Source organism: Kogia breviceps, chromosome 4 (genome assembly GCF_026419965.1).
Source record: "Kogia breviceps isolate mKogBre1 chromosome 4, mKogBre1 haplotype 1, whole genome shotgun sequence".
In the NCBI taxonomy this organism is placed as follows: domain Eukaryota; kingdom Metazoa; phylum Chordata; class Mammalia; order Artiodactyla; family Physeteridae; genus Kogia; species Kogia breviceps.
This window is the reverse complement of record NC_081313.1, coordinates 168,357,999-168,374,699: the sequence shown is the minus strand read 5'-3', so window position 1 is coordinate 168,374,699 and position 16,701 is coordinate 168,357,999.

The following is a 16,701-nucleotide window of genomic DNA, read 5'->3' as shown; positions in this document are numbered from 1 at the left end:
GGTCTTCAACCTAGATTTTAGAACAGAGCTCTTAAACTCTTGGAATTTCTAAGTGATAAGAGTGATAAGGGTGTCTTTGGATATTCATAACAAGCCCCTTTCAACCACACCCGAGTTAATGTTAATGAGATAACTTTTGGGAAGCCAGTAAGGATGGGGCTGGTTGCCAGGGGAACCAACTATGTGACCAGAGGGTTGTAACTAACCCCCGCCCATGCACCCCCTCCATCGCAGGAAGGGGAAAGGGGCTGGAGATTGAGTTCAGTCATCAAGGGCCAATGATTTAACCAGTCATGCCTATGTGATGAAGCCTTTTTATAAAACCCCAAAAGGACTGGTTTCTGTGAGCTTTCAGGTTGGTGAACACTTGGAGATGCAGGGAGAGAGGTGCTCAGAGAGAGCAAGGAAGCTCTGTGCCACTTCCCACATACCTTCTTCTATGCATCTATTCCATCTAATTCCTGAGCTATATCCTTTTATAATAAACCTGTAATCTAGTTAGTAAACTCTTCCTGAGTTCTGTGAGCTGCTCTAGCAAATTAACAGAACCCAAGGCAGGGGTCTTGGGAATCTTCAATTTATGGTGGGTGGGAGAGAAACCCAGGCAACTGGATTTGTAATTGGTGTGAGAAGGGTGGGGGGAGTCTTAAAGGACTGAGCTCTTAACCTGTGGGATCTGACACTATTCTCTAGGTAAATAGTGTCAGAATTGATTTAATAACTTGAGGGTGTTGAAGAATGCAAGGAAGTCCTCAAAGAATAGTGGGGAGATGTCAAATGGACAGAAAAGCCCACTTGAAGGGACCCCCAAAAGCCAAATTTGAACATCAAAATAATTAATAGAAGCTACAGATTGAGAAAAATGGAATCCAAGATTATGTATATCTGTACTGATATACTTAAATGAACAAATAAATGGGGGAGAAGAGAAAACTTTACCCTACAATAGAAGTCTCAAAGTATCTCAACACAAAATACTAATTATTTTAGAAGTACAAAACACCTATCAACTTTGCAGTGGAGGAGACTGGCATATGCCACCTCAACCAAGTGACAAGTTAACATCACCAGATATGACATAAATTCACACGACGTGTCTCCTGATACAGTACAGTGAGAAGAATACAACAGCATCACTTTTGAGGTATTCGTGCCCCCGAAATTCATACATCAGGAGGAAACATCAGACAAACTGGCCGATACTCTTCAACAATGTCAAGGTCATAAAAAAGATAAAGCAAGACTAAGGAATTGCCTCAGATTGAAGGAGACTAAAGAGACATGACAACTAAATGCAATAGGTGACTCTGGGTGGGATCCCAGACCCATACAAGACACTATTTCCAGAAGGAGAGACATTTGGAAAAAAGGGTTATGGACCAGAGAATTCCCTGGTGGTCCAATGGTTAAGACTTCGCCGCCTTCCAATGCAGGGAGTGTGGGTTCGATCCCTGGTCAGCAAGCTAAGATCCCACATGCCTCGTGGCCAAAAAAAAGAAAACAGAAGCAATATTGTAACGAATTCAATAAAAAAGACTTTAAAAATGGTCCACAACCAAAAAAATCTTAAAAAAAAATGGTTATGGATCAGATAGTAATGTTGGATAAATATTCATTTCCTGATTTTGATCTAGGAGAATGTCCTCATTTTAAGAAAATACACACTTCTGTATTAAGGAATAATGGGACATAATTATTCCCAAATGGTTTATTTAAAAATATGGTAATATAGAGGAAGTGATAAAGTAATGCTGTGGTGTCTGATAAATATTTAAAAACTGACTCTCTGGGGAAAAAAATCTGTAGCATTTTTTGATTCGCACTGTGGCTGATTTCAAGCTGCTGATGTGACTTCATTGGTGAAGTTGGGAAGAGATGCCCTCGATCAGCTCTCATGAGACACCAGCTTCAGCCCATCACTGAATTTATACAATTTCACGAAAGGCATTTGGTCACCTCCTGTGGTTTCTCTAACAAATCAACCATTTTTGAGCTTATGAAAATATGCTCGGCCACCTGTTATAATATAATAAAATTATAGCCTTATTTACATACCATGAATGATATTCAGAGAAAGGAAGTTTTATTTTCTATAATCATTTACATTAGTGTACAGATATTTTGGGGTCCTCACAGGTGTTTTGTGATAACATTAAAAATATGTTCCTTGACCATATGCAATCATTACCTATTGCTTTAAAAGTTTTGCGTATTAAAACATTTGCATATATAGCTGGTACAAAAGGCAACATTAAAGATCTTAGACATTCAGCTGCATGTTTTGTGACCCATAAAGGCCATGCTGGAGGCCACCGAGGAGGCTGGAATATTCAGAAGACACACCCATCTCCTTCCAGCCCACACCCAGTGACCCTCTGGCAAGTTTCTAAAAATAGGACATGGTATATTCAGTTCTCCCCACTGTTCATTTTCCATGCAGCTATCCCTCAAACCTGGGAAAGGGTGAACACAGCAGCTATGTATGGATCCCAATCCAGTGTACAAAACACACTTATGATGTGAGGCTTTCCCTGCTTGAGGCAGCCTCTGTGATGGTTAACTCACAAAAACTGGCAGAGCTGAGAGAGCGCCTAGACTGTGACAACAGCATGCAAGTCAAGTTATCATTGGCTCCATTGAAATCTTACATGAAAAGACAAAGAGTCCCATGGATTGGGCACATTTTTGGTGGGCTTATAAACTGGCAAAGAGCCATTTCAAGGTCAGTTTCGGTAATGTATACCAATTTCTAAACATGAACATCCTCTGACCAAGAATTTCACATCCAGAAATCTGTTCTACAGAAATATTCACACCAATACCTAAAGATACAAGAGGATGCTCACAGAAGCAGTGTGAAAGCAGATGTTTGGAGCTACCTACTTGCTACTAGGAGAACAGATATATATATAGTTTATTCATACTATGGGGTACTATGTCACTATAAATTTTTATGGTGCACATACATTTTTACAGGGAGCATATATTGCTTCTGTTTAAAATTTTTAAAGTAAGCTGATGATTCTTTTCCTTCTGCCTCATCTCAATGGGAAAAAAATCACAAGAAAATCTTTTTAAAAATGTATAATTGATCTGATTGAAAACTCTTAACAGCACAGGGTAGTAACATGACAGGTTGTCATGTCTGTTATAGTTTTCAAATCACTGCCTTTAGATTTCCTCTGTGGAATCCTTCCTTATTGTCCCTCAATAGCATCTTGAACAGAGCATATCATGTTCACACAACTTTGATTAGACTGTTCAGTTTGCAAACTCTGACCTCGTATCCAATTCTGATCCCAGCAGGTTGGAGGCCTGCTGTGGGGAGGGGGCCATTCTGCCTCCGGAAACTTCCTCTTGATCCTCCTCACAGGCTCTTGCTCTTCCTTCAGCAATGAGGCAAGAACGGGAGATGAGAGAAATGGTGTAGCCACAACCTCCCCAGATCCTCCCTATTCCTCAGTTCCCTCAGCTTTGGCCGAACCCCTAATCTCTGCTCCATCCTGTTGCTGCCAGGACAGCCCAATGCTCCTTTGATTCTGGATTCCCTCACCTGCAGACAGCATGCTCTAGAAGGATGCAGCAAAGTGGCTCAATTTGGCTGGCTTCCCAGACGTTCTTTTGACCCATGGGAAACTCACGTGTGTGCATACTGAGTGCAGGCTGGCCATGCTCTCTTCAGGGACACATCCCCCAGTTTCCTCTTCCTCTGGGTAGATCAACAATCCTATCAAACAAGATGACAAGCTCTTCTTACAGGCATCATCGAAAATTACATGACTCTTTGAGAGTTGGCTTAGGGGAGTGGCAAGTGACTCCACCCCCAGGGAGGGTAATTACCTCCCAAGACCTCTGTGACCCCGCTCTCCAGTTTCCTTCCCATCCTCTGTCACCCAAAGGAAACGATTGATCTCTTGAGCCTCTCACTGTTGTGGCCTCTCCCGTTGCGGAGCACAGGCTCCGGACGCGCAGGCTCAGCGGCCATGGCTCACGGGCCCAGCCGCTCCGCGGCATGTGGGATCTTCCCGGACCGGGGCACGAACCCGTGTCCCCTGCACCGGCAGGCGGACTCTCAACCACTGCGCCACCAGGGAAGCCCGAAATGATCTCTTTTAACCACTTATTTATTTCACACATTTCTTTTATTTATTTAGTTTATTGTCAATACACATCAGTTACATAAAATGAAAAATTATGAATAATCAAAGCATAATCATGAAAATTCAAAGTAGCTATTCAACACAAAAAATACAACCATAAAACGAGGTTCACTCACACACACATAGCAGCAGGAGATGCAGCAGATATTTCAAAGGACAGCAAGTGCTTGCTTTTTCATTTGAAGACCATGACCATATCAGATACTAGAATGCATCAGCTTATCAGTGTGTGTTCACCACAAGAGTCAAAATTCATTTGTAAAAATGTTTTTTCACATTGAAATTGTTGTAAAAGACACACTTTCCGGAATTAAGCCTCCTCTCAGGCTTCTTGCCAGTTTCTAACACCTAAAAACTAACTAATACAGAAAATGTTTCACACGTTAACTATTCTGATTCTTAAAGGTTAAGAAAGGGTCTTCAAAAATAATTTAAAAGGATCACTGCAAACAATAATACTGGTACTCTCCCAGCCTTACTCCAGCATGGGCGTCTCTGGTTCTGTATCTGCAGCCTTGGGCAGGGCCTTCACCACACTCCCACCATTTCGCTTGCTTCCTTCCCTGGTCCTTCTACTGGTAGCTCCACTCTGGCTCCAGGCAGCTTTGTGTCCAGTGACTGTGCCTGCTCCCAAAGTCTTGGTCTGAAACTCAGTTCCACAGGGGCCAAGGCTCAGGACATCCCCAACACTGGTGAGACTTGGGGGGTTCCTCCTCCAGCCAGCAGACCCCTGTGTACTGGTTGCCACAGTCCACATCAGGCCGAGGAACTCTCACTGTCGTCTTCTTTCCCAGCAGCAATTTGGAGAAGATTTTGTAGACAAAGGTCCACATCACTGCTGGCACTCTGATTATGTCAATGCTGCTGCCTCCCTGGGTGTTCTCTAGACTTTCCCTGGAGGGAGCCCTTGGAGAAGAGCTGGTCAGTGAGAGACCTGGGAGAACCTTAGGACTGGGAAACAGAGAAGTAGCAGGTTAGCTGGGCTGCATGGAGGTGCGGGCCAGAGTCTTTGCTGGGACCGAAGCTGGCTTTAGAATGATAAACCCCACACAAGCTGGGGGTCACCTGTCATCTGCCTTCTACTAATCTGGAAGTTCACAACCTCATTGTAGGGACAGGTGCTGACCACAATTTTAACTGTCACCTTCTTGCTGCTCTCAGTAGGTCAAAGAAGCAAGAGAAACACCAGTAGCATGAAAAACACCAAAGTCAGTAAAAGGAAATGGGTCATTCAAGTGGAATTAGGTTCCTTTGTTGTCAGCCATGGTAAGGAACCTCAGGCACAGTAACCTAGATTTCAGATTTCTTCTCTGCACTATTAAAGGCTTAGAAGCATCACTCCCATCCTTACAATAAGAAAATAACTGAATAAATTGAAACACAATATCTCTTCTTAGATCCATCAGAGGACTGACGTCACAAGACAAACTGTAACTAGAGAGAGAGGCAGATACAGAGAATCATAGGTTATAGGTGAAACCACACAACTCAGATGGGATTGAAACCCAGCCAAAACTCAGATCAGGACTTGAACCCAACTGTCTTTTAGTTAAAATCACTCACCTGGTGTCAGGACTTATGCAGCTCAGGTTCTTTATGTCTCAAAGCAGAAGGAATTCGGTGAGAGACAAAATGATAGGTAAGAAGTGGATTTATTTAGTAAGATACACATTCTATAGATAGAATGCAGTCCATCTCAAAAGGCGAGAGTGGCCCTGAAATATGGGGTGGTTAGTTTTTATGGGCTGCGTAATTCCATAGGCTAATAAATGGGAGGATTATTCCATCTTGGAGAAGGGGCGGAGATTTCCAGAAACTGAGCCACCACCCACTTTTTGGCCTTTTATGGTCAGCCTCAGAACAGTCATGGCACCTGTGGGTGCATCTTCTAGATGCTAATGCATTACAAGATGCATAAAATGAGGCTCAAGGTCTAAGGGAAGTCAAATCTTCCACCATATTGGGCATAGTTGGTTCTAATGAGTTTATGTCATATCCTCAATGGTTATGTCATTCTTTAAGGGTTGTGCTCTGCCCCCTTCCCTCCTGTTTCACAGGGAGCCCCAGAGGAGAAGCCTGCTGGTGGGGACAGTGCCAGTAGGAACACAAACTGTAATTAACCAACTGCTGGGGGCAGAGTGTGGACAAGATTGAGAGTTCAAAACTATAGGCAGGGACCAGTTTAGTCTCCTCTCCTACTTTTCTGAGTTTCACCTCCAAAGACCCACCAAGTTCTCACTGTGAAGATTGGAGGAAAATCCCCTCATGCTTCCAGCAGGAACAGTGTAAAAGCAACCATTTTGAAATCTGAAATCTGTGATGAAGTAATACATGGCTGCCGCTTCCATTTTCTGAAAGTAGAGAGACTCCCCCTTTAATTGATGGAGCCCTTGTTCTTGACCTCAATATACTAGTTCACTGCTATATTTCTTCCTCTGAGGGACAATGAGTGATACAGTAAGAACAATATTGAGGTATTTAAAAAAGAACAGGACTTCTCTGCAAATGGATGATAGTGGCATCCAGGAGACATTTGTTTGGGGGTGTATTCATGTCTACCTTACCTCCTTGCAAAGAGGAAACAAGCCAACCCCACAGAACACACTCTTTGTGTGAAGAAACAGAGTAATTTCAAAAACTAGGATAGACCTGCTCAGATCCACCACCAGGGAGGCAGGCTCTGTGAGCTGAGATCTTACAGAATGGAGCATATCCTGACTTATGCCCAAAAAAGACATGCCCAGGTATCTTTGCCAATAACAACACAAAGGTGTGATGTTGAAGCTAGCGGGGAGGCCCTACAGGAGCAAATCAATGTTCCTACAGCCTTCAAATACCATCTTGGCCATATCAGCCCCAGACTAAACCAATCAACTGAAACAACCAGGTCCCATAGACCTCACACCAGAAATTCCTCCTCTTGTGCTAAGGACGTACTGTGTGCAGAATCATTGAGCTACATGCACCTTCAAAGACATGCACTCTGGGCTTCCCTGGTGGCGCAGTGGTTGAGAGTCCGCCTGCCGATGCAGGGGACACGGGTTCGTGCCCCGGTCTGGGAGGATCCCACATGCCGCGGAGCGGCTGGGCCCGTGAGCCATGGCCGCTGAGCCTGCGCTCCGCAACGGGAGAGGCTGCAGCGGTGAGAGGGCCGCGTACCGGGAAAAAAAAAAAAAAAAAAGACATGCACTCTACACGTCCTCTCCACCCCCAACCCCCACCCCACCTTATACTACAATACCATAGAGTTGATTAATGACATTTAAACTCCTTTGAATTCTAATTCTTATATCACTGTGTACTCATCACCTCCACTTGGATGTGCAATGGGCTTATGCTACCTAAAGTGACCAAATAGAGTCCTTGGTCTCCTCTGGAGAAACACCTGGTCTAACCTTCTTCCCAGGTAAATTAAGGGCAGGTCTGTCCAGCTTCCAAGGATACAACACATGGGTCATATGAACCTCTCTTTCTCTCCCACATCCCAACATCATAAATCCCTGCTGGTTCTTCCTGCAAAATGTATGTAACCCTGACCACTTCACAGACTTGCCCATCTCACCTGGCCACACTGTCATCACCGCTCCCCTGGTTGACGGTGGCCCCTAACGGAATTTGCCTCATCGTTCATTCCAGCCTTGCCCCCATCCCAGTCTCTTTGCACACAGCACTGACGTGAACCCATCTCTATAAGAAGATGGGTTCTTGAAGCAGAATAAAGGAATGCTTTTATCAACAGAACTTCCGTCACCACCCAGACCTCCTTTTCTTCTGCTCTCCCCAGAATTCCCATGACTCTAGTCTCACCAGCATCCTGTGTTTCCTCCCACACCAGGCTCGGAGGCCTTGGTCGTTGTTCTTGCCTACTCGTGGAAATCTCTTCCCACATATGCTCCACCTTGTCCCCTCACCTCCTAACTAACTTTCTCAGCCAGGGCTTCCTCACACCTATTGGGAGTTGAAATCCTTTTTCCCTCCCCGTTCCTTCCCTGCCTTATGTTTCTCTTAGCATTCAACACCATTGGGCATGCTACATTTAATTCATATGAATTTGTTTTCTGCTTTCCAACTAGAACCTATATCCCCCGATGCCACTTTTTCTCATGGGAGGATCCCCGGCTCTTAGAGCAGTGACTGGCATGTTTTATGCTCTCAATAAATACTGTGAAATGACTGACTGTATGCAAACAACTCAAGAAACTATTCTAGCATCTCACATATTCATTTCCTGCTCATTAACTTCATTCCTTTCTGATGACTAGTTAACAGCTGCATTTTTCTTCCTAGAAATGACACCATACAGAAGCCACCTTGTATCTAAAATATAATTTGGGGGACAAGCTGACTCTATGTCACATATCAGCCCTCTCCTTCCTGCCCCTCTACCTCCACGTCTCCCCACTCATCGTTTTTCCTCCTGTAAACCACTCTTCAACCCAGGAACCCAACACCATGGCCCCCAATCCAAACTGAGGGAAAGAGGAAAGAAAACGGTCAATGATACATTTTCTTTCTTTAGAAAGAAAAACAGGGCTTCCCTGGTGGCGCAGTGGTTGAGAGTCCGCCTGCCGATACAGGAGACACGGGTTCGTGCCCTGGTCCGGGAAGATCCCACATGCCGCGGAGCAACTAAGCCCGTGAGCCATGGCCGCTGAGCCTGCGCGTCCGGAGCCTGTGCTCCACAACGGGAGAGGCCACAGCGGTGAGAGGCCTGCGTACCGCAAAAAAAAAAAAAAAAAAAACAAAAAACAGAGAAATAGATCAAATGAAAAGGACTAGAAGAAAGACAGGAAAGACACATAACACTAAAAGGTATGTGCCCACCACCTACTCCAAAAAAAAAAAAAAAATGCTGAAAGGGGCAGACAACAATAGGAAGAAAAAATGCTGATAATTTTTTTAACATCTTTATTGGAGTATAATTGCTTTACAATGGTGTGTTAGTTTCTGCTGTATAACAAAGTGAATCAGCTATACATATACATATATCCCCATGTCCCCTCCTTTTTGCATCTCCCTATCCCACCCCTCTAGGTGGTCACAAAGCACTGAGCTGATTTCCCTGTGCTATGCGGCCGCTTCCCACTAGCTATCTATTTTACATTTGGTAGTGTATATATGTCCATGCCACTCTCTCACTTTGTCCCAGCTTCCCCTTCCCCCTGCCCATGTCCTCAAGTCCATTCTCCATGTCTGTGTCTTTATTCCTGTCCTGCCCCGAGGTTCTTCAGAACTTTTTTTTTTTTTTTAGATTCCATGTATATGTGTTAGCATACAGTATTTGTTTTTCTCCTTCTGACTTACTTCACTCTGCATGACAGTATCTAGGTCCATCTACCTCGCTACAAATAACCCAATTTCATTTCTTTTTATGGCTGGGTAATATTCCACTGTATATATGTGCCACATCTTCTTTATCCATTCAATTGTTGATGGACACTTAGGTTGCTTCCATGTTCTGGCTATCGTAAATAGAGCTGCAATGAACATTGCAGTACACGACATTTTTTGAATTATGGCTTTCTCAGGGTATACGCCCAGTAGTGGGATTGCTGGGTCGTATGGTAGTTCTAGTTTTAGTTTTTTAAGGAACTTGCATACTGTTTTCCATAGTGGCTCTATCAATTTACATTCCCACCAACAGTAGAAATGCTGATAACTGAATAGAAATGCGAAATGACCAGCAACGAGTGATAGATGCAGCAAAGAGGAGAGAAGGGGGTGACAGGAAATGACCTTCACTCACCTTTAAGTGGGTTCCCTGAAGGAAAACCAATTCAGCAGATACCCTGTGGAGGAGATTCCAGCATCAAAATCATTTCTTCATCCTTCCATGTGTCTGCACTTACTGGATCAGTGGGGTCAGGGAGGAGCCCCCCAGCTCTGACCTCCTTCCTCAGCACCCACCAACCTCTCAGCCAGCTGTAGGTGTCCACATCACCCTCAGCCTCCCTGTGACTCTCTAGCTCAGACAGTGGGCCTCAAACAGACAACAGCCTCCTTTCAGCAAAGGGGGTGTGGAGAAAGTGAACCTAGTCAAGGAGACGGTGGGGGGCAGATGGGGACAGAGCCAGGATCCGTGTGTCTGAGCCCAGCCCCTGATTCCTGTCCACCTTCCATGGGCTGCCTCCCAGCCTGGGTTGCAGAACTGTCTCCTGCTGCCCATGCAGGTGCTTAACACTGAACCTGAGTGAGGAAGGTAAAGCTGTGAAGTCCCAGGGGAGCCCACAGACTCCAGCCCTGGAGCAGAAGCTCCCAAGTTTATAATTAAAGAAATCCAAACAGGGAGCTTGGGGACAGGACCAGAAGAAGGGCCAGTGGGACCGTGTGGGGAAACCTGGTCACGGGAGGGGCACAGGGCAGCCAGCGCACAGGAATGGGGGGCAAGTTTCTTGCTGCTGTACCCCTCTCCACAAACAAATTCCACACTTCCCCAGTGACCCCAAGGGCCTTCATGGGGTCTCCACCCTTGGGTTCCCTGATAGGCTTTCTCTGCACCCCACAATCTACACATGTTTTTTTGCCATGAAGTCAACATACATTTATGGAGAACCCATGATATATAGAGCACTGGGTGAGCTGTTATGCTTGAATCAAAGGTGGAGACTGAACACAATCCTGGCCCTGAGAAGTTTATAACCTGATGGGAGGGAAAGAAGAGCACCCACATTCACGAGACTCAGAGGGTGGCATGGAACTGGGTGTCATCCCAAACGCTGTCAGTCATATCTGTAAGCTCAGTGCCTTTCACAGTTTGCTATGGACAGCCCTGTGGTCTTCAGTTATGGCCCTCCCCCCGGTGTAATCATAGATAGCACTCCCTTTCAGTCTCAAGGATGTCCCAGGATTTTTTTTTTTTTTTTTTTTTTGCGGTATGCGGGCCTCTCACTGTTGTGGCCTCTCCCGCTGCGGAGCGCAGGCTCCGGACGCGCAGGCTCAGCGGCCATGGCTCACGGGCCCAGACGCTCCGCGGCACGTGGGATCCTCCCGGACCGGAGCACGAACCCGTGTCCCCTGCATCGGCAGGCGGATTCTCAACCACTGCGCCACCAGGGAAGCCCGGTCCCAGGATTTTTTAAAAATTATTTATTTATTTGTTCATTTGTTTGGCTGCACCGGGTCTTAGTTGTGGCACGTAGGATCTCGGTTGCCGCGTACGGGATCTTCATTGTGGCGTGTGGGATCTAGTTCCCTGACCAGGAATCAAACCCGGGCCCCCTGCATTGAGAGCACAGAGTCTTAACCACTGGACCACCAGGGAAGTCCCATCCTGGGTTTGATGATAATTTAATAGTCACTTTAATTTTGGCTTTATGTCCCATGGAAGGAGGTCAATTTTCCAAATGGCCAATTCATTGGAAACCAAATGGCCAGATCATCAATTTATGTTGTTCTTTTAACTCTTTGATATATATATGACTAGTTTTTATTTTATTTTCACAGCAGCAATAAAACATGTTTTCCTGCCATACAAAGCTCTTGGGGCCTTCAGTTGGAGGCTGATGCTCAGAGAGGACAGATTAGATCAGAGAGCTGAGAGAAGGGGACTTGAAAGGAGAGGCGGGAAAACACAAGGAGTTGGAGACAGAGGGACCTAGAAAAAATAGGCCTCTGTCAAATTAGTTCCAGGCACACCAAACCGGTTTTCGAAGAAACTCCTTACAGCCACCTCACACCCTGCTGCTCCAGCCTCCTTCTCTGTCATTCCCCACAACCTGCCGACCTACTCTGCTTCCCTATAGGTACTTGAAGTTTTTCGACTTCCGCATTTTTCTCAAGTTAACCTCCCACTAGAACTTGCACTGTCTACTTTGTATTTTCCTACTGAGACTCACTTTATTCTATAAAGACCCATCTAAAGCTCATCATTACTATTCTCACCTTCCAAAGATTCAATCCACATCCCTTCAGCCTCTGTGAGTTCCTACAGTCTACTGTCTGTACAATTGACAATTTATTCTGTTCTGCTGTGTGACATCTGTTACATTACTGTTTATTTAACCTACATAGTGATTGGGTGAACCTTGATTGCATACAACCAAGAAAGAGCTTTATGTTTAGCTAGGACCACTTTCACTCCTGGAAAATCCTTCACCACCTTTGATGGAGATCAGGCTGATCTCAGAGCTGTCTGGTCTGCTTCAGGTGTAAGTCTATTCCCACTTAGCTAATCAAGACCAACTTTCAGGTAGGATAAGATCCAGCCTGATACAAGTCATGACTTAAATCTCTCACCAAATTCAAAATCTCCCCTGTGGCCTCTGCCTAGTTCAGATCTGTTTTGGGGACCTACCACAGGGAAGGGTGAAAGGTTCTGTCTTTTCACTCTTTCTCCTGCTCCTTTCATTCTGATACTTTGAGATCTCTCTTCCTTCTTTGGTTTTCTAGGATTTAAGGAAGGATTATGGATGTGGGGGGCAATGGGGCACCCTTTTGAGAAGTATATATCAGTCTCCTCTGCAGTGAATATCCCAATTCCATTGTGTGCCCTATCTATCTATCTATCTATCTATCTATCTATCTATCTATCATCATCCCTGCATGTTGATAGATGTTGAATGCCCTCCCCACCCTCTGAGAACTCTGCAGTGACAGTTCCCTGACAAGGGCAGACTCTCTCCAGTTGACTTCTTGTGACCCCCTCATTTCCTGACCCTGGCATTTTGCTTTCAGCCCCTCACAGAGACCACTTTCAAGAGAGGGCTTTCCAAGAAGGCTTGAGATGGTAGCCTCACAAAGCATCTACTTGACAAACAAACAATCTAGTCATCTTGACCCTGGACTGTTGCTGCACTTTGTTCTTTTCTTGCCAGCATGAACTGCTCCATCTTGTCTCACAATTTCAGAATTCTCCAAGCACAAGTTCTACATTCACCTACAGGTACAGTCTCCTTGGAAACACATGCCAGGCTCTCCTTGGATATCTCTCATCTGGTCAACTCCATGCAATCAGGCCCATGAGTGTCTGTAGTTAGTGAGCCTCCATCCAGAAGTTGAGGGTCCAGTCCCCTTTCTAGGGTTGTAAGGAGGGCAACTTTTGAATCCCTTATCAATCAGGGAGCAGAGAAGTAAAATGTCACTATTGTCAAACTGAGTTAGACTAGTTAATGTTTGATGCAGCATGGAGAACAAAGGGATGTTTGGTGGGAGGGTGTTAGAGGAGCTTGTTATAAGATTGTTATGAAACTCGTCGCATAAGGTGACTTCTATTTTGATGTTGAATGGTTTTCTGTTAACTTGAGGCACACAAAATCCTAACAAACACATCAATCCTTGATCAAAAATGCAACCTCCAACTCTGTTTGACAACTGATGTGTTCCTGATGGTCTCTGAGTGATGCCCGTTGTATTCATCTGCTCAGGCTACCATGACAAACCACCAAAGGCTGTGTGGCTTAAACAACAAAAACGAATTAACTCACAGTTCTGGAGGCTGGAAAGTACAAGATCAAGTTTCTGGCAGGATTCAGTTTCAGGTGTGGGCTCTCTTCCTGGCTTGTAGACAGTGACTTTGTCCTCCTGTGTTCTTTCCTCTGAGCATGTGCAGGGAAAGAGTGAGCTCTCTGGTGTCTCTTCTTATAAGAACACTAATCCTATCAGATAAGGACCCCATCCTTTATAAACTCCATTAACCTTAATTACTTCCTTACACCAAATACAGTCATACTGGGTATTATGGCATAACTCAAACATTTTGGGGAGACAAACATTCATTTAATTACAGGCACCAATGATACTTTTAACTTTGGTATCAAATAAATGTTTAACAGAATTAAGTAAAATTAAATTAAAATTTTTTTCCATGGTGAAGCTTTCTGTTTGTCAGAAAAAATGGGAAGACCTGGATAAGATAAAAGAGACATTTGAAAGCATCAGAAAGAAACGACAGCCAAGACTTAGAGGCCGGAGTCACAGAGAAAAAGGAAGCATGCTAAGGTGAGCTCAGTTTTATCTGACCTTTTCTCCTTGAGGTGTCTGTTGATTAATAAGTAGCATAAGGCTCAGAGGGTGAGAAACTGAGCATAAAACAGAGACTAAAAGGTTAGGAGTCGAGTAGACCTTTTGGTAGTCTGATGTGCTGGAGATCCAAAAACAGGTGTTAGGGCTTAGCAATGGGAAGTTATTCTCCTCTAAAAATTTTTTTAAAAGAAAAGAGACTTTTCAGGTGGAATGTTGTAAAGAACACACCCTAGAAGCAATGGTGACCTGGAAAGAGATGAGCTCTCACAAAGACCATAATGCAGCTTTAAATCAGTCCAATCATAGATCATATTAAGGTGAATGTCCACCTTAAAGAAAAATCCAAAAGCAAAAGCAAAAGCAAACCATCTCTTTAGGAAGTAACAACCTTCAAATTATTTCTATGGTTTATAAAATTACCAGGCATCTCAGAAAATAAGACCAAATAAACAAACAAACAAACAAAATAGGTAATAGAAGCAGACATAAAGGAGATTCAGGCTTAGGAGTTATAAGAAATGGACTTTGAAATTACTGTTATTTATATATTCAAGGGGGAAAATCACACAGTGGAGAATTTTACTAGATACTTGGAATCAATTTAAAAAATCAAATGGAAATTTGAGAACTGAAAAATACATTAAATAAAATCACAAACCCAACATATGAGTTTACCTCCAGAATAGACACAGTTGAATATAAGATTAGCACCAGTAGAAAATATTCAGACTGAAGCATAAATATAAAAAGGATACTTAATACAGCAAGCCTGCTCTAGCCTCAGGACAAGTCTCACCCAAGACCAAGGGAACAACATCAGCAGGACAATTGCAGCCCTGCAGCCTGTGAGCACAGCCCACCCATCAGCAGGCCAGATCCTGCTCAGGGACTAGCTGGGTTCTGGCTCCACTTATCAGCAAGCCAACACAAGTTTTGGGACACCCCAGACCTTACAGGCAGCTGTGTCAGGAACCAGCCCCAATGACCAGCTGTCTGGCACCAGCCCTGGGACCCCTGGGCCTTGCAGCAAGACCCCAGGACACAGCTCTGCCTGCCAGTGGGCCAGCACTAGCCCCAGGGCCTGGCTTCATCCACCAGTGAACAGACACCAGCCCTGGGATCTCCTGGACACTGACTCTGCCCACCAGTTAACCAGAAATAGCATGGGGTCCATTGAGGTTATGCACCAGCCACCTCATGACCTGGCCCTGCCAACCAGCAGCATGCAGCATCTGCACAAAGCAGGGTCTGGCAACCAACCAGGCCAGGAGTGAACCAAGACTACCAGACCCAGTAGTTAGTTCATCAGTACAGAAAAACCCACACAGCCCACACAGGGGGACCCCTAGAGATACAGCTCTGGTGGCAAGACAGGAGTGTACTGCTGAGATGCATAGGACATCTCCTACAAAAGTCCACTTATCCAAGGTCAAAAAACATAACTAACTTAGGAGATACATAGAAAATAGCAAGTTAGGCAAAATGAGACAGGAACATGTTCCAAATGAAGGAACGGGATAAAACTCTTGTGAGGAAAAACAAATTGAGTGGAGATAGGAAATTTACACAAGAAAACATTCAGAGTGATGGTCATAAAGATGATGAAAGAATTCAAGAGAAGAGTGGAAGCACAGAGTGAGAAGTTAGAAGTTTTTAAGAGTTAGAAAATATGAAGAACAACCAAAGATGAAGAACACAATAAATGAAATGAAAATTACACTAGAAGGAATCAACAGTAGACTAAGTGATACAGAGGAACGGATCAGTGAGCTAGAAGACAGAGTAGTGGAAATCACTGGAACTGAACCAAAAAAAAAGAAGAAAAGAATGAGGACATTTTAAGAGACCTCTAGGACAACATCAAGTGCACTAATATTCCCATTATAGGGGTCCCAGAAGGAGAAGACAGAGAGAAAATAGGGGCTGAGAACATATTTGAAGGCATAATAGATGAAAACTAACCCAAAGAGGAACAAACCAGGACACAATGTAATTAAAATGGCAAAAATTAAGATAAAGAGAGATTAGAAGCAGCAAGGGAAAAGCAAGAAGTTATATACAAGGGAACTCTCACAAGGCTTTCAGCTGACTTTTCAGCAGAAACTCTGCAGGCCAGAAGGGAGTGGCTTGGCATATTTAAAGTGATGAGAGGGAAAAACCTACAACCAAGAATATACTACTCAGCAAGCCTCTCATTTAGACACTTTCTTCAATAAGTGGTGCAGGGAAAGCTGGATAACTACATGTAAAAGAATAAAATTAGAACAATCTCTAAGATCATGTACAAAAATAAATTCAAAATGGATTAAAGACCTAAATGGAAGACCAGAGACCATAAAACTCCTAGAAGAAAATATAGGCAGAATACTCTTTGACATAAATCGAAGAAATATTTTTTTGGATCTGTCTCCTAGAGTAATGTAAATATAAGCAAAAAGAACCAAATGGGACATAATTAAACTTATAAGTTTTTGCACAACAAAGGAAACCATAAACAAACAAACAAAAAGACAACCTACAGACTGGCAGAAAATATTTGTAAATGATATGACCAACAAGGGATTAATTTCCAAAATATACA